Genomic DNA, 19,151 nt, shown 5'->3' on the forward strand with positions numbered 1-19,151 from the left:
AGGATGCAGAGGAGAGGAGTGGGAAGGTCAGCGGCTTTGGACTGTTATGCCAGACATTCTCAGGCAAACCACCCTAAATCTCTAAGCCTCAGTTTCCCCATCTGTAGAGTGGGATCTAGGAATGTCTCGTTACGGGGGCTGTGAGGATTAGATGAAAAGTAAAGAGCCCACTATAGTGCCTAGCCCCAAGTAGAGTGGCAGCTACTGTTATCATCAATGATTGCCCATAGTTTGCCCATCAAAACATTTTGAAACGTGGAGTCGATGGGCATGAGTGCCCTGAGGTGCGCTTGGCGGCGGCTGGCGTAACTGCCCTGAGTGGGCCAGGTCTGGACAGAGACGGTTCATTTTGAGAGTAAGAGAGGACTCCAGCTCTGAGGCCACAGCAAACACGAGCATGAGCTTGACCAAGCTCCTTGGGAGACAGAGACAGGCTGGAAGAGCCAAGTGCATGGAGAATCCTCAAGTTCCCAGACCCAGGCAGTGCTCGGTGGGGAGTGCGGGAGATGGAAAGGCCTCTGTACTTGCGGGATTAGAGTTTGGTCAATGTCCCAGGGACGTCCATGTAAATCAGCCTGAAGGATCAAGACATGCAAAATGATTTGCTACCTGGATCCACCAGGAAGATCCACAGACCTGCCTTTCTGTGGGCGCCCCAAGGCCTTTTTAGGAAAAAGACCGGTCCCTTCTCCTTCTAGGAGGCAGTAGGTTGCATATAAAGCCTTTGCACAGTCTGGTGTTCTGTGAAATACACACCTGCATGTATGGAATAAAGATTGGAAGGAAATACACCAAAGTGTTAACCATCGTTTTTTCACTCATGGAAAAGGACAATGAGCAATTTTTATTTTCTTCTTTATACTTTCTTGATTTTGTTCAAATTTGTTCTCCATGGCTTGATGATGTAGGTGGATGGATGGTGGAGGAAGTCAACAAAAATAAAAAAAATGTATTATCCTCAGAGTCTATTTAACTTGGGGATGAAGTTCTAGGCTCAGCATTTTCACTTAATGAACAAGAATCCACTGCCAGTTTATGATTTCTAGTAAACAGTGAAAGAAATTCAGCAAAGCTCCTTACCTCCATTCGGGATGGGAGTAAGGATGGCCCAGGAAGCCTGAGTGATCATCTCAGATTATCATTTATCCTTCTCTTCCCTTCTGCACAGGGAGGTCCCATTTGCCCCCAGGGCGATGCTCCGTTCAGTTGGACGCTTGGGGAAGGCCTATGGAGAGAGGACTCTGCAATCTAACACCAACCCCAGCTTCTCATGCTGGGGTGGAAGGGTCTGGACACAGAGCCTTTTGGCAATCTGGTAAAGTTTGCTTTTGGCACTCTCTTCTCTCTTTTCTGAGCTTTCTCTCTGCTTCCAGACAAACTTCCTTGTCCCCCATTGTCTAGGTACTTTAATGACCCTCCTGGCCCCAAGCCTTACATATTCCCAAATTGTCCCTTTTCATCCCCAACCTCCATCCCCACTTTGACATCTCCCTCACTGCCTTGTTTTTTGCTGTCTCTTTCTTTGCAAAGCACGCTGACCATTAATTTATACTATAGTGTAAAGGGCCCCCACTGTATATTACCATTCATAAAACAAGATACTTAGAAAAGCAATTTTACAATGGAATTCACTCTCTGGAGTAGTCAGTACGGAGGCGCCAGAATCCAGTGCTGGAATCAGAAGGTCTGGGTTCAAATCTTGTGTTTGCCTCTAAATCACTGGCTGACCTTGGGCAAATCATGCCCTCTCTCTGAGCCTCAGTTTCCTCATAACAGGCCCTCGAAATTGTCTGGTTTTTTTGTTGTTTTTCTTTTTATCAGGTCACAAGATACTTTCCCCCTCCATTATCTCATTTGGTTTTCACATTAATCTAGTGGTTACCTGGGCAGGAAGCCCTATTATTCTGATTTGCCTTTCAAACTCAGCTCAGATAAGCCCTTCTCCAGTAAACCCTTTCTCTGCCTTCCCCCGCCCCCACCCAGGTTAATCATTCCATCCTGGGGGCTGGGCCGCCTCTGACTCCTGCACTGGCTCCTGTGGCTCCACTCAGCCTCTCACCTTGCATCAAGGGCAGTGACCCCTAGTGGTCCCTTTGTTTCCTCAGGGCCTGGCACACAGTAGAGACTCAATGGCTGTTCTAGGAACATCGGATCATTCATGGGGCAGACTGCCATCTGGATTCTGTCTTCCACAATGTTCTTTAGCCCACTCTGCAGGGCCCTCTCTAGAAACTCAGTAGGTGGGCAGTTGTGTCTTCATCCGGTCTCCAATGCCAGCACCGGGCAGGAAAGATCTAAGGACAGACCCCCAGGCCTCTGCTATAGAGGCTGTCACCCTCAGGGCACCACTCCTACAAACACAGCTGGTTCAAACACCAAAGAACTTTGAAATGACCCGCCCTGCCCAGGGCCAGATATCCTCTTACAAGTGCCTGGCCCAGGGCTGGTACCCAGTAGGTGCTTCTCTGATGTTGAATGCTAGTTCCTGCCCCCTCCCTTCCCTAGCAGGGGAAGCAGGCAAAGGGGAGACTCCAGTATACACCTGTATTCTGGCCGAGCAAAGGGGTCCCTCCACCACCCACTCGCCCAGCTCCTGCAGCCACTCTGTAATTTATCCAGAGACCCTGTTTCCTGCTCTCAGGGTTCCGGGTGCCCTTCTCCTTGGGAGGACTCGGAGAGGTTGCGAGTGGCGGGGACGCAGCTGGGTCACTGGCAGTGTGGTGATAAAGAGCAAGGGTTTGGAACTGGGCAGTCCCAGCTCCACCCCTTACCAGCTGTGCCACCTGGGCAAGTCACTGTGCTTCTTGGGGCCCCAATGTCCTCATCCTGTCAAATGGGGGCAGTAACAGTACTCGTCATTGGGTGGTAGAGGCTTCAGTGAGGAAATATTTGTGAAGTGAAAGGCAGAGTAAGTTAAAGTAGTAATTTTTATGATCGTCTGCAAACACCGCTGCTATTGGGGGGCAGTATGAACACCAGGCAGGACCCCTCCAGAGCAGCCTAGGCCAGGACCCCCAGGCTAGAGTGAGTCAAGAGCTGCCCCCTCAGGTGAAGGGCACCCAGGCAGCCCTCACTGCAGGGGCTGCAATGTCCTGGGGGCTTGCATAAAATTTGGGATGGGGATCCAGGTGGCTGGGTGTTTGCAAAGCCTGGCCTTCCCTGGGCCACAGAAGCTGCAAGTCCCCAGTGAGGCTTTCTTGGTGAAAAATGTGTCCACCCTGGGTGGAGCCGGTCAGCCATGGCCATGGCCACGGCCACACCGCCCTACCTCGCTGGAGTGAGCACAGAATGGCGTGTCTCCCTCTAGGTGTCAGCCTGGCCCAGAGTCCCCTACTGGTCCAGGTACAAGGGTAGAAGGTCAGGGAGAGGGAGGGAGACAGTGAACCCTGGTGTGAGTCCTAGCTCTGCTCCCGGCAAGCTGTGTGACCTTGGGCAGGCCCCTTCCCCTTGCTGGGCCTCAGCTTCTGGAAATTTCTAAGGCAACTTTCAGCTCAGGGAGGTGTCTCCTTCCCATTCTCCCAGGAAAAGGCAGTGGGATTGGGCATCCCCCCAATCTCTTGCTTCTGCCAAGAAAACTGAGTTCCAGTTCTAGTTTCATTCATTCATTCATTCACTCATTCATTCGTTCATGTTTTCCTAATGACTGGGCCCATTCTTCTGCAGTTAAAACACATATTCTTGAGGCTTGAGGGTCTAGATGCGAAGAAAAAACACAAGCCCCTACATACCCTAAATCAGTCAGGTGACAGCAAGTGCCCAGAGGCGCTCAGACAGAGGGTGTGATGGCAGCTCTGGGGCCAGATGGGGCTGAAGGAGGCACGCTGGAGGGAGAGGGAGGGCATTCCAGCTGAGGGGACATGCTGTGTGCTTGAAAGGGTGGGAATTAGAAGCCCTGGCCAGCGGAGTGACCCCCCTCAGACCGCCCAGACTCACACATCTATGTGCTGGCCGCTGCTGGGACCTAGGGCCCAGCCCTGCTGTGGGGGCTCCCTGGGGGCTGGGCGTCCCCCTAGTCCCCTCCACCCCGCCTCCCGCATTGGCTCTGTCAGCGGCGTCAGTGGCTGCCAGTGACCGGTTGAGAGCAGCCACTTGTGTGAAGGAGCCGGGCCAACTGCAGAGGCAGTGTCAATAGCTGCCTCTCTCATCACTCTCCCTTTCTCTTCTCGATCCAGTTCACTCAGGAGCTGTAATTTTCCTGCCACTGAGTCACCCGGGACGGGCTGTAAAGGAGACTGGTTGAAAGTGTTACAGTTCCTGGGATTCCCCGTTTCTGTTTACAGGAATTCAAAGCAAAGCCACAGAAGTACCTGTGGGGAGCTAGCAGAGCCTCTGCAGGGCCCTAACAAGACGCCCCCTCAGACTAGGGGCTCTCTTAGGGCACAGCCAGGGTCTCCCTTTTAGACCCAGGGCTTCCTGGGGACAGGGGCTATATCTCCCCCTCAGACTGGGGCTCCCTGAGGGCAGGGCTGTGTCTCCTCTCTGACTGGGGCTCCCTGAGGGCGGGGCTGTGTCTCCCCTCAGACTGGGGCTCCCTGAGGGCAGGGCTGTGTCTCCCCCTCAGACTAGGGCTCCCTGAGGGCGGGGCTGTGTCTCCCCTCAGACTGGGGCTCCCTGAGGCAGGGCTGTGTCTCTCCCTCCTATCAGTGGCTTCCTGAGGGGTGTGTCCAGCTCTCATTTTTCTGTATCAATCCTGCTGTAGCCAAGGGCCACTGGGTGCCTCTTCGGAGGTACTGTTGGACTCTGTCGAGAACAGACTAGGTGGGTTGGTGTCCCCTCCTGGGGCTCCTCTCACATCAGAGGAAGATGCCAGGACATGAAGTCTCTCGTTTCTCTCCTGAGCTCCTTCCTCCTCTTTCCTTACCCGTCTTCCTGTCAGATCACAAAGGGCTGCCCCCTTCCTCATCCCCCCGACCCATCCCACAACACGTCCATTCCTCCACAGCCCTTTGCTCCCCTGTTCTAACCACGAGACTCGGGTACTCATTGACCAGGGAGCAAAGGTGGCAGAATTGGGCACTGCTGGTGAAGCCAGAGACCAAACAGACAGTGCGAGGACTGGTTGTCTTCCCTCTTGCCTCCTCCTACTGACGGCTGACTAAAGTCCAGCTGGGCTCGCTGTGGCTCTGTCCTCAGTGGGAGCCGAGGCCCAGAGAGAACTGGCTTGTGCCGCACGAAGAGGATAGACAACAGGAAGGCCTGCTGCTAACCAGCCGAGGACAGGAGAGGTTCACATCAGCCAGTGAGAGATTCTGCCCACATTTCCACCATCCCTCACATTGGCACTGACTCTGAGGCCACTGCCCTAGGAGCAGCTCATCAAGGTGACTCCTGTGTGACCCGGCAGCCCCTTCCACACACAGCTGTTCCTGGCAGCAGCAGTTACTGTTTGCAGAGCCTGCCCTTGGGACCTCGAGTGTCAAAGAACGCTGATATTTCTCAAACTTTTCCACCAAAATGGGGCCCAAAAGGGCCAGACCACATTCCCCCGAGGGCCTTGGCTTGAAACAGCCAACTCATAGCCCTACTAGGATCTCAAGTCTTCTGTTTATCTAAAACCCACACATAAATTTTGCATTCTAGTCCATCATATCTGTGTTTAATACAAAAATAATATTATTTTCCTCACATTCTATGCGTCAAGTGACTGTTGCAGGAAAATGAGACATATTTATCCTTTGGCCTTGCTGCCCTGGGGACAATGGTGGGAGCCCAGAGCAAGTGGCACAGGGGCCCAGGTGGCCTCGGATTTAGTCCTAGTGCAGACTCACCACCCAGCTTCGGCTGTGCAAGAACGTTCTCCGTCCTTCCTGTTCTCCCTTACCCAGGTATTCCAGTTTGAAGGTCAGTGGTCACTCAGCTACCTGAGGGTGTGGACGGGGGTGGGTGAAGGCTCGGGGCCGTGCTCCCATGTGCAGGGCAATGCGGCTCTTCCTCTCCCTGGAAGAGACTAGAGAGGGATCTCATTCATGAATTAAGGTTGTTGATGAATCCATGGACAGTTGGGAGTGTCCCCCACAACCCATCCCAGGAGGCCTTGTCATGCCCACGGGCCCGGCCACTTGACAAGAAAGCACATGGGACATGGTGGCTCCTGGCAGAGGCTGTGAGGGTGCTGCCCTGCCAGAATTTGAGCAAACCCTGAGGAGGAGGTGCTCTGAGGGTCCGGGGAGCCGCCCCTTCCCACTCCCCTACACCCAGCCAGCTCCAAGACCCAGTATTTCTGTCTCCCAAACACTTCTCAAATCCATTTCATTTTATTTTTTCCAGCTTTATTGAGATATAATTGACACACAGCACTGTGTAAGTTTAAGTGGTACAGCATGATGGCTTAACTTACATCTGTTGTGAAATGATTACCACAATAGGTTTGGTTAATATCCATCATCTCATATAGATACCAAAAAAAAAAGTTTTTTCCTTGTGATGAGAACTCTTAGGATCTACTCTCTCAAGAATTTCCACGTACACCATATAGCAGAGCTGCGTTAATACAGTCATCAGGAAACATCTCCAGTGTTTGTTTATCTCATAACTGGAAGTTTGTACCTTTTGACCATCTTCATTCAATTCCTACCCCCTGCCAACTCCCCCAACTCTGGTAAGCACAAAGCTTATCTCTTTTTCCATGAATTTGTGTTTGTTTTTAAAAATTTCACATATAAATGAGATCATACAGCATTTGTCTTTCTGTCCGACTTATTTCACTTAGCATAATGCCCTCCAGTTTCATCTATGTTGTCACAAATGGCAGAATTTCCTTCTTTTTTTTATGGCTGAATAATGGTACACATTTTCTTTATCCATTCATCTGTTGATAGACACTTAGGTTTTTTCCATGTCTGGGCTACTGTAAATAATGCTGCTATGAGCACGAGGGTGCAGATATCTCTTCAACAAAGCGTTTTTGTTTCCTTCGAATATATTCCCAGTAGTCGAATTGCTGAGTCATACGGTAATTCTATTTTTAATTTTTTGAGGAATCGTCATACTGTTTTCCATAGTGGCTGCACCAATTTATTCTCCTCCCAACAGGGCGCAAGAGTTCCCTTTTCTCCACATCCTCGCCGGCACTTGTTATTTCTCGTCTTTCTGAAAATAGCCATTCTAACAGGTGTGAGCTGACATCTCATTGTGGTTTTGATTTGCATTTCCTTGATGATTAGTGATGTTGAGCACCTTTTCATGTACCTGTTGGCCATTTTTATATCTTCTTTGCAAAAATGTCTATTCAGGTCCTTTGCCCATTTTTTAATTGGATTATTGGTTTTTTTGCTATTGAGTTGTATGAGTTCTTTATATATTTTGGATATTAACCCCTTATCAGATATATGGTTTACAAATATGTTTTCCCTTTCTGTAGGTTGTGTTTTCATTTTGTGGATACTTTCTTCGAGGTAATCTTTGAATCTTATCTCAAAATCTTAACTCATTCTATTGCTTAAAACCCTTCAAAGACTTTTCACTAGCTTCTGGATAAAGTCCGACTCATCTGCCTGTCTCTCTGTCCTCATCTCTTTCCTCTCTTTTTCAACTTGGACATCTTTTCTCTCTCTTCCTTCAGAGGCTTTGCACTTGCTGTTCCCTCTCAGTGTAGAACACTTATCCCGCCACCAGCCCCATGCCGCACACTCCTGCCCACACCTGTCTGACTCTTGCTCATCCTGCACATTTCTGCTTCCTCCACTCGGCTTCCCCCTGCCCCAGGAGCAGATGCTCCTCCTCGTGTTCTCAGAGCACTTTTTCTCACAGCAGCTGGATGATACCTGTGAGATGTTAACTGGTGTCCTATTTCCTCAGGGGTGGGCTATGGCAAAGCAGAAGGCAGAAAAGTCTCTGGCCTTTGTGTTCTAAACCCCAGGCTCGTAGGGGAACTGCAAGGATGAGGGCATAAAAAAATGGGAGAAACATAAAAAAAAAAAAAAAAGATAAGCACATGAAAAGATGCTCAATATCACCGGTCATCAGAGAAATTGAAATCAAAACTAACACCTCATACCTCAGTAGGATGGCTACTGTCAAAAAAAAGACAGAAAACAACAAGTATTGGTGAGGATGTGGATAAATTGGGACCTTGTGCACTGTTGGTGGGAATGTAAAACGGTACAGTCTCTGTGGAAACCAGTACAATGTTTCCTCCAAAAATTAAAAATAGAATTACCACGTGATCTAGCCATTCCACTTCTGGGTATATATGTAAAAGAATTGAAAGCAGGTCTTTAAAGAGATATTTGTATACCCATGTTCATAGCAGCATTATTCACAATAGCTAAAATATGGAAGCAACCCAAGCATCCATTGACGGATGAATGGATAAGCAAAATGTGGTATATACTTATAATGGAATATTATTTAGCCTGAAAAAGGAAGGAAATTCTGCAATAAGCTACAGCATAGATGAAACTAGAGGACATTATGCTAAGTGAAATAAGCCAACCACAAAAAGATAAACATTGTATGATTCTACTTATACGAGATACTTAGAGTAGTTTAATCATAGAGACAGAAAGTAGAATGGTGGTTGCCAGGGGCTGAGGTGGGAGGGAATGGGGAGTTATTGTTTAACGGGTATAGAGTTTCAGATTTACAAGATGAAAAGAGTTCTGGAGATGGATGGTGGTGATGGTTGCACAACAACGTGAATGTATCCAATACCACTGAGCTGTACACTTAAAAATGAGTAAGATGGTAAATTTTATGTTATCTGTATTTTACCACAATTAAAAAAATGAAAAAAAAAAAAAAGGAACAAGACCTCTCTCCAATGGTAGATGGTATTTTCCAAAAATGGTCACTGCCATATTTCTTTCCCAAGTGCTCTTCCAGAAGAGGTGGAGTCTATTACCTCATCCCATTGAAACTGGGTGGGATTTCTCGTGTGCCTGGAAGGACAGAATGTGGTGCAAGTGTCACTGTGTGACTTCCAAGGTTGGGTCACACAGGACAGTACAGCTTCTCTCCCTCTCACAATGCTCACCCCTGAGAAGCAGCCAGCGCGTTGTGAGAAAGCCTAGGCCACATGTAGGTATGCTAGGTCTCAGCCAACAGCCAACATCAAATACCAGACATGAGTGAGCGACTCTGCAGATGATCCACCCAGCCTTCAAGCCACTCCGGGTGATGCTGAGTGGAGCAGAGTTGTCCCCACTGAGCCCTGCATGAATCGCAGCTTCGTGAGCAAAATAAGTGTGTTCATTTTAAGCCACTAAGTTTTGGGGTATTCTGTTACACAACCATAGGAACTAGACTCTCCCAGCCCCCATCCCTGCCTCAACTTGAAAAATACTTTCCCTAGGCTAGAAGAAAGAGGAGAGAGTGAAAGGAGGCGACGGAAGAAGAGAAGTTGGGAGCAATAGGAAATGAATACGTTGTCCTTTCACCCCATTTGAGGAGGCACTTGAAGTAGAGGTTGAGTCATAAAGAAATAAAGAACATTGTCTTTCTCACTGATACAAGACTGTAGGCAGAAATCTCTCCTTCCACACAGAACTGGGATTGCCTGTTAACAAGTTTGAGTCCTTGACCCCATGTCTGTCATTGTCTGGGTCCCCTGTGACTCCTCAGCCCCAGGACCATGCCTGTTACAGAGAAGACACTCAATAATATATATATGTGTCGATGAATCAATGAAGGAGGGGCGAATGAGTGAAACCCAAAACCCATCATGGGTTTTTCATAAAGGTCTTGATCATTTATTCAGACAATATTCATCCAGAGTCAGGCTGAGAGACTTACTCTTTTTAAAAATGAGGACACTGAAGTCCAGAGAGGGGCAGTGACTGGCCCAAGGCTTCATGTCCAGTGGGTGGCGGAGCTGACCGAGAACTCGGTCTCCAGGTGCCCAGCCCATGCTCTGCCCACCCACCCACTGGCCCTGACCGCCGCCAGGCCACTCAGACCCTGGAAAGGATAGACTGGGAGTGAGTCTTGGCTATCTCAGTCACCATCTGCCCGAGAGTCTACTGGCTGGGCCAGTCCTGGTCCCTTAAGGGTGAATGGCAGATGCAGAGAGACCATCAGGAAGGGAGCCCCTGAGGGCTGGTGACCGGGACCAGGAGAAGGTGCTGTGGAAGAGTATCTGACACACAGTAGGTACACCATAAATATTTGTTGAGTTGAATTGAATTGAGTTGAAATAAACACCCAAATGAATATATAATTACAAACTTGTATGGTAAGTGCCATGAAAGAAGGTTTCAGGGCGATTTGAGGGCATTTGGAGGTGGGCATGCCTTCCTTCTGGTAAGGCCTCTGAGGAGATGGCATGAGCTGAGCACTGAGGAACTGCGTATGTGGGCTGGATTGAGGGGAGAGCCTGCATGGTGTTCTAGGCAGAGGAGATGGTCTACACAAAAGCCTGGAGGTGGCAGAGGACCGGGCTTGTCTGAGGAACCAAGGGAAGGTCATAGGACTATTGCAGAGAGGGGAAGGCAGAGTATGACAGTGACAGAGAAGACACGGCTGATGAAATAGGCAGGGGCCAGACCAGTGGGGTCCTGGGCACTTTGTCACCAAGCTAAAAGACTACATTTCCCAGCTTCCCTTGAAGTGAGAGGTGATCATGTGACTAACTTCTAGCCAATGAAATGTAAGCAAATGTGTTGCCTGGCTCTTTAAGATCTCCTTAAAAGGGGTGGGGAGTATGGAGCATCTTTTCTCCCTTTCTTCCTTCCCTACTGAATGTAGACAACATGGCGGGAGCTCAAGTGACCATCTTGAACCATGAGATGATTGGAAGGTGATAGTCCCGACTGCTTAGCTTCAGGAGCTCAAAGGAGAAATATGGTTTAGAGATAAAAATTTGAGAGAGGGCAAGCTGTAGTTGGTTGTTGAAATCTTGGCAGGCACTTGATGGCCTAAGGTGAAAATGTGGAATGAGAAAAGAAGATAGCCTAAGGATGAGCCTTGGGAAAAAGCAACATTACAGAAAGTGAGCTGGCCAGGGGGTCTGGGGTCACAGATATGACTCCAATCAGAGGTTCCAGCCTCCACCTGCCCTATACAGCAGCTCCAATATCTCCCTCTGGACCTCCCTTATCTGCAACTCACAAGACTCCCAGGGGTTTGCTCAGTCCTGGAGGGCTCAATCCCGAGGCTAAGCATGGGCTGAGAGAGAACTGGAGCCTTTCAGTCCAATCTGTCCACAAATCTCAGGGCCACAGGCCACTATTCCAAACTGGTATAGCACGTACCTCTCCCTGAATATCTCTGAGGATTTGTACAAATTGACCCACCCGCTCCCCTAAGCTCAGAACAATGGATGCTCAGTTGCCCTATATTTGAGTAACTAAATGTTCCCTAGAGCGACTCTGCCTGACAGAGAAGGTCAGTTGTCCTCCATTTCAGAAAGGAAGGAAGGAAAGAAGAAAGAAAAGAAAGGAAAGAAGGAAGGAGGGAGGAAGGAAAAGAGGAAAGAATGAAAGAATGAAAAAGGTACAGACTAGACAGACTATCCTGCTATACCAGAAAGGTGTGGCCAGGTGGGCAGGAGGAAATCCAGGAGAGGGCAGCCACACAGATGCCAAGTTGTTGAGACAGGCAATGAGATGAGGCTGGGAAGCGTAGCTTGTGCTGTGGCCTGAATGTCAGCGTCCCCTCACAATTCACATGCTGAAATCTTAACCCCCAAGGTGGTAGTATTAGGAGGTGAGGGGTGGGAGGTGCTGAGGCCATGAAGGTAGAGTCCCCATGAAGGGGATTAGTGCCCTTATAAAAGCGGCCCAAGAAAGCTCCCTTTCCCCTTCCATCATGCGAGGACACAGTGAGAAGATGGCCGTCTACGAACCAGGAAGCGGGCACTCACCAGACACCGGCACCTTGACCTCAGACTTCTCAGCCTCCAGAACTGCTGGAAATAAATTTCTGTTGTTTACGCGTCACCCAGTCTATGGTATTTTGTTAGTCAGCAGCCCGAGCTGACTGACACCTGGACTTAACAACATGGAGGTCTGTCCTCACCGAGAGACACTGGGGTCAGATTCCACACTGGCGTGGGTGAGGGATGTGGCCAGGGGCGGAAGCAGGGTTGGGGTCTGTCTCTGGAGGCACTGAGGCTGGTGTGAACAGCCAGGGCTCTAAAGTCAGGCTGGAGGTGGGTTCGAACCCTGACCCCAGTATGACCACCACGTCCAGGCACACAGTAGACGTGGAGGAAGCTGTAGTTTCATTTCTTTCCCCATTTTCCACTAAGGGTGCAGCTCGTGTTCTCTGAGCCTTGGTTATTGTTTCTGAAATGCAATGCCCGGCTCCATGTGTGTCTCTCTTCCTCCAGCAGGTCAGTCCAGAAATATTGTCATGGCTATGGCGGAGAGAGACAGAGACAGAGACTTACAGAGAGAGAGAGAGAGGGAGAGAACAAGCCCAGATGCACAAGCACTTTTTGAGCCTTTGTTGGCATCTCATTTGCTAACACCCCATTGGCCAAAGCAAGTCACATGACCACGCCTGTAGAGTCCAAATGGGAAGGGTCTCGAAGTCACAGGGCGCAGGGTGGGGATCCAGGGAGGGATGAAGATGGGGCCATTTTCCTCAGTCTCCGCCAGCCAGCAGCACAGGGCCAGGGGCACACAGCTAAAAGCTCAGTAAGATATCAGCACTTCCCATGATTTCCCACTTCCCTCTTATTTCCCAAAATATGTGGCAACTGACAATTTGGGGACTCTCAGCTGAGGTGCTGTTTAACTTCAGCCATCACATCTACCTTCCAACAGCAGGAAGAAGGAAGGGCTGAAAAAACGACTACTCCTTTTCTTTAAGGACAGTTCCCAGAGGTTGTACACACCACTTCTGACTCTATCCTGTTGCAAACACTGTGTCCATTCTCCCCTTCTTACATGGTGATAGCATTTTTAACTGGTCACATAGCTGCTCGGCTGAAGACTACATTTCCTTGTCCTCTATGCAGCTGGATGTAGTCCTGTGACTAACTTCTGGCCAATAGAATGTGAGTAGAAATGATATTTACGGCTACTAGTTGTGACCTTAAAGGCAAGAAGTATGACCTTCCTTTCCCCTTTCTTCCCTTCTCACTGGCTGGGATGTGGATGTGATGGCAGGAGCTGGAGTAGCCATCCTATATGATGAGACGAAGGTCTTATATTAAGAATGATAGAACAACAAGACAGAAGGACCATAGACCAGGCTTTTATATGAGAAATAAATACATTTCTCCATTATTTAGGTCGCTACTATTTTGCATCCCTCTGGTTTAGTAGAAAACCAATATCATATCTAATACACAATCCATTAGTCAGTACTTATTACAAGGCCACACTGCCTCAAGGGAGCCTGGGAAATGTAGTCTTTATTCTGGGCAGCCATGTGCCCATCTAATGATGGGGGTACATTACTGAGGAAGAGCAGATGTGGAGGAAAACCACCAGTTCCAGCCACTGGAGGAATGATAGCAATAGTCACAGTGTCTCCCTACTGGCGGCCAGGGCCTGTGCCGGCCACTTTGCCTCCATGCCCTCGTGGAATCCTCACAGCCATCCTGAGGATAGGTATTAGAGTCCCATTTTTAGAAGTGGGAAGACTGATGCCCACGAGGTTAAGTGACCTAACCAAGGTCACACAGCTCCTAGGAGTAGAACTGGGATTTGAACAAGGGTCTGTCTAGGCTCCTAAACCAGTGGTGCTCAAAGTGTGCTTCCTGGACCAGCACCTTCAGCTTAAGAACTTGCTAGAAAAGCAAAGTGTCCTAGAAATCACAGGCTCTGGGGTGGGGCCAGCCGCCTGTGTCTGAACAAGCCCTCCAGGGGTCATGGATGCACACACAAGTGTGAGAGCTACTGCCCCAAACCAAACCTGAAAATGGCGCACACTGGCCCTCACCTCCTCTCTCCCCAGACAAACCAACCGCGAAGAGAGACTTACCCCTGGCCAGGTCCAAGCTTCAGCTCACCGGCCAGTCCCACCCTGGGGCTGAGCTTAATCGGTGCAGGCAGAGTCTCCTCATAGTCCTGGGGCACTGCTGTCCACGGCCTGGTTGGTTTTGAGTGAGTAGGGGTGGGCATGAGAGTCTATGGCACAGGCTTCGAGAAGTCTGGTCATTTCTGGTTCTCTCCATGGATGGGATGATGGTGATGATGATAAAGGCTATCGTGTCTATAAAATTTACTCCGAGCCGGACCATTTTCTAAGCTCTTTGTATGCATTAACTCATGAAATCCTCACAGCCCTGTGAGGGAGGCACTATTATGATCCCTGTGTTAGATGAGAAACTGAGGCAGAGAGAGGTTAAGCAAGTCGCCCACTGTCACACAGCCAGTAAGCAGTGGACCTGAGTTCTGAACCCAGATGATGAGGCTGCAGTGTCCATGTTCTTTCCTTCTGGGCTATTCAGCCTCCAAATCCTAGTAAAGACGATTACGGGGCTTTTCGTATTCCAGGCACTCTTGGAAGCGCTTCACATATGAAAAGGTGGATCGTTCTTCCTTTGCAACAAGAGAGATATTTCCAGCAGAACCTTGACATTGGTGGATTAAGCATTTGTGGTTTGGGTTATTTTTTATGACTGTGTGTGTGTGTGTGTGTGTGTGCGCGCGTGTGAGTGTGTCTCACCAGGAGAAGTGGGAAAGGCGAGGCCAGAGACTTGCTCTTCCCATGGTGTCATGTTCTAAAATGAACCTGCGCATCACACTTGTGGTTCCTGGGGAAAAATAAACCGATCCCCACTACCAGTCAAAACAACAATATTTGTGCAGTCCCGGTAATAACCGCGGGAACCCGCCCTCCCTCCTGGCTTGCTGGCAGCCCCTTGCGCTCAGCTCACTCTCCTTCTCAGGGGCCCTGCAGCCTTCTTTCCAGGAAGCTCATGTTCTGGGGCTCACAGCAGCTCCTGGCTGGTCCAGGACTCACCTCCTCTGGGAAGCCTTCCCGGATGGCTCATGCCTCCACTCCGGGCAGGACTCAGCACTTGAGAACTCAATGCCACCCCATTATCACTCTCTTCCTTTGACCTCTGTGATGCAGAACTCCATGGTTCTCCCTCTGCTCCTGTAATTGAGCTTTCTACATCTCTTTTCCTCCTCTCCCAAGCTCAATTCCTCCCTTCTCTTTCTTCTTTCCTTTCCCTTCTTTTTTCTTTCTTTCCCTTCCCTTTCTTTCCTCTCCCTTCCCTTTCTTTGGCACTCCTTTCTACCCCTGCCCATTCCTGCTTCTCTGCCTTAGCTCTCAAGGTTCCTCTCTCTTCCTTCCTCTTCATCTGTTGACCAGGGACCTCAGGTCCTCACACCTTGATCCAGCCTTTCCTGATACCCACAGGCCTGACTGCATCACCTCCTCCTCTGACTGCCATGGCTCTCCAGCATTTAGTCAGTCCCACTAGGTCAAGCATTTGAATCACTCTCCACTTACTTGGCATTCATTTAAACATTTATTGTGTACCCACCATGTGCAAGGCCTGTCTCCTCCTTTGCCTGGAAAACTCCTACTCATGCTTCAAAGCCCCCCCAGATGACAATATCTCCTCCTGCCTCGACCCCCTTTCCCACAGCTGGGCAGGTGTCCCCCTGCTCCCACGCCTCCTGCACTTTGTAAGCGTGGTTAACATATATGTGGCAGATGCTGATCGTGCCCTGCCCGCCCTGCACTCACAATTCCCTTGTGCTCAGCAGGCTTCTGGGCCACATTGCCATGAGTTAGCACCTCCCTACTCAGGGAGCAGGCCTCAGGCAGTGAGAAATGGGATTTGGGGATTATAAACCCCTGGTTCCTTGCCCCCGGGGCAGGGGGGCAACTCCGGGGCACCCTCCCCCCAGGCTCCCCAGCTCTGTGGTGGGGAGGAGCCCCCACGGCCCACAGCAATCACCTGCCCGTGAACTCTGCATTGGGCTCCTTTTCCTCCCTTGTGTAACTTCCTTACTGGTGCTTTTTGGAGGCACTTCCCAAAAAAACTACTTGCAGCCAAATCCTGTCCCGTGCTCTGCTTCTGGGAACTCAAACCAGGACAGCAAATCACACAGCACTTACTGCGTGCCAGACGCTTTCTAAGTTCTGGAGCTGCATGAACTCATGTCGTCTATACAGCAGCATCCTCGCGAGGCAGATATGGCTGTTATCACTTCATTTCACATACGAGGAAACTGAGGCACAGGGAGGGTAAGTAGAGCAGACAACTGGCCTACTTTTCTGGGACTAAGTGTCTTCTCGGACGTGGGACTTTCCCAGGACAGTCACAGGAAAACTGGGACCAGCTGGTTGCCCCAAGGTGAAGGGACTTGCCCAAGGTCACACAGGAGTGAGTGGGAAGACGACACCGAGGCCAGGCGGGCGCTCCAGGGACGTGCTCTGGGCCCGCGTGGCATGAGCCACACTGCTCTGGGGGCCTTTTGACAGACCCGCTTCCCTACCAGATGGCAGGGGTCACGTTTTTACATCTCTGGGTCTCTAAGTTTCGCACTGAGGAGATGTTTGTTGGTGACTGAGCTAGACGGCGGGGATGATAAGAAAACAGCTGAGGGGGACTCAGCCCCCGCACTGAGGGAGCACCCAGTCAGCCGGGGAGATGTGGCTCCTGATGTCATGGAGCTCCCAGTCTGACGAAGGAGTTTCCTGTTGGGGACAGGGTCTGTCCCTTCCTCCCCCGACTTCTCTGCAGGGCCCGGAGCGTGGTTTAGGGGGGGCTTTCTCCTTCCCTCCTGCCGCTGTCCCAGCCAGGCAGAGGAAGGCGAGCGTGACGGGGTCTGCCTGGCAGCTGGTCTGCTCTCCACTTTGTTGTTACCCACGGCAGGAGCTGGGACCTCTCCCGGATGGGGCGGCTGCATTGATTCCTCCAGCCCCCAGCCGGGCTGCAATGTGGTTCAGGGAGGGGGTGGGAGATTGAAGAACGGGGGGCTTGGATGAGTTGGGCCCCTGCAGGGAGCAGATGGCATCTTTCAAGGGTTCAATGCAGAGAATGTAACGCAGGGACCATGTCCAGAGTGTGGCAGGTCTGAGCGATGGTTCGCCTCCAGGGACTCGCAACGGTGGGGTGTCGGTACCATTCCCAGGCCCAATGGGGCAAGGGAGGGTGCTCTTCCTAGGACACAGTTGATACTGCTGACCGGGGAAAGGGGTCACCAGGACAGGCACCGTGCCCTAGGCAAGGGTCACAGCCACTGCTGAAACCAGGGTCTGCAGGGATCGGGGGGCAAATACCCTGACCTCTCCCTGCCCTGCTTTCCCATCACTTTCCCTCTCGGGTCTAATCAAGTCAGAAGCCACAGACCAAAGGAGCCTGGGTGACTCAGTCCGTGGGGGTCAGCCTCTCTCCCCGACCCAAGTCAGAGAGTGGACGGGGAGAGGGAGCCAAGAGATTAACAACCGACTGCTGTGGAAGGAAGGCTCTCGCCCGCCCCTCTGGCCCCACCCCAGGGCAGTGACCTGACCAGCCCGGCCAGCGGGTGGACTGGGAGCTGCTCCTCCAAGATACACACTGGCCCTCTCACTTTATAGCCTGACTCCTCGCCTCCCAGAGCCTTGGCAAACTTATTCCCTCATCCCCACCTCATTTCCTGCCCCTCCCAAGTTTACTGGAGGCCCGTCCAGGAGGTCTTCTCAGAGGAAGGGGCTGCCTGGTGAAAGAGGGTGGAGGGGCGTAAAGCTTCAGTCCAAGAAGAAGAGAAAGGGAGGGGAGGAAATATTTCCGAGCCCTGTTATGTGCCAGATACAACATGGGTGATTTCTCATCCCTTACTCACTCCCCCCACTCATCACATTCCTGAGCTTCGTATCAGGATTTCCGTTTTAGGGATGAGGAGACCGAGGCTCAGAGAGGTTATGTGACTTCTCAAATGTTGCACAGCAAGTAAGTGATAGAGTCAGGATATAGATTCACGTCTGACTGAGTCAGGGAGGAATAAATGAGGTAAAAGCTGGTCTGAAAAGATTGGAATGTGGGCAAAGGCTGAACAGGATCCCAACCCCAGGGCTAGGCAGGGGCAGGGGCTTGGCAGTGGCTGGTGGGGTGTGCTCTGCATGGTTTTGCTTTCACGCTTCTGGAGAAGGTTCTGGTTGAGGGGAAGCATCCCCGGCTCCCTACAAGAGCCCTAACTGGGGTGGGAGGTACCCAGCTCTGGTTGCCCTTCCTGCCTCCAGGCCTTGGGCTGCCACGGGTCCTTGAGGGGTTTGGAGAGGTTTTGTGATTGGAGCCGGGGTGGGCTGGGAATCTTGGGCAAAAACCCTAGGGATGGGCTGAGAAGGCCATGGGGGAGGGGGGCTGCTGTCTCTTTGACTCCAAGGAACAACTTTTTTTTTATTTTGGTGAGGAAGATCAGCAGTGAGCTAACATCTGCCAATCCTCCTCTTTTTACTGAGGAAGATTGGCCCTGGGCTAACAACCGTGCCCATCTTTCTCTACTTTATATGGGACCCCGCCACAGTATGGCTTGATAAGCGGTGCACAGGTCTGCACCCGGGATCCAAACCCGCGAATCCCGGGCCAGCGAAGCAGAGCACGCGAACTTAACCGCTACCCCACGGCACCAGCCCCCAAGGAACAGTTTTAACTGGAGGTGGGTTTCAGCCAGCAAAAGGCAAAGAAGGGCAGGAGATACAGGATCCAGCACTGTGTACTGGGCGGTGGAGGAGGGAGGGTCAGTGGGCCCGGGGCCTGGGGACCAGCGCTGTGTGTTTATGGGGGTGGGCGTGGGATTCACAGTGGGGTGGGAGGCCCAGGGAGCAGCAGTGGGGTGGATGGGGAGGGCGGAGGGGGGTGGTCAGTGCGGCCGACTTCAGGGCTGTGCTCTCTGGGCTGGATCCCAGGGGTGGGGACCTGGTGAGGTAAGGGTGGAGGGGAGTTGGGATGGGGGAGTCCCAGCATAGCTGTTGCCCCAGACTGAGAGCCCTCTGGCTCCCGCTGAGTCAAGTCCTTCTCTGGCCTGGCTCCTCAAATAAATGAGAGAGAGAGAGAGAGAGAGAAAGAGAGAGAGAGAGAGAGCTGCTTGGATGCAGATGCTTAAGACGGCCCCAGGAGATGGGTGGGGCCAGGAACTGCCCTCCCCGAAATGTGGGCCATTAGAACAATCCAGACGAAAGCTGAGGGAATAGAAGTAGTAAGATTCAGGCTCCCTGAAGCCAGCCTGCTCTTTTACAGGGGGGGAAACTGAGGCAGAGAAAGGGGTGTGGCTGGTCACGATCTTATAGGGCTTAAAGCCAGAGTCTCCCCGCCCCCC

This window comes from Ceratotherium simum, chromosome 13 (assembly GCF_057802395.1).
Source record: "Ceratotherium simum simum isolate JZ-2026a chromosome 13, ASM5780239v1, whole genome shotgun sequence".
Classification (NCBI taxonomy): Eukaryota; Metazoa; Chordata; class Mammalia; order Perissodactyla; family Rhinocerotidae; genus Ceratotherium; species Ceratotherium simum.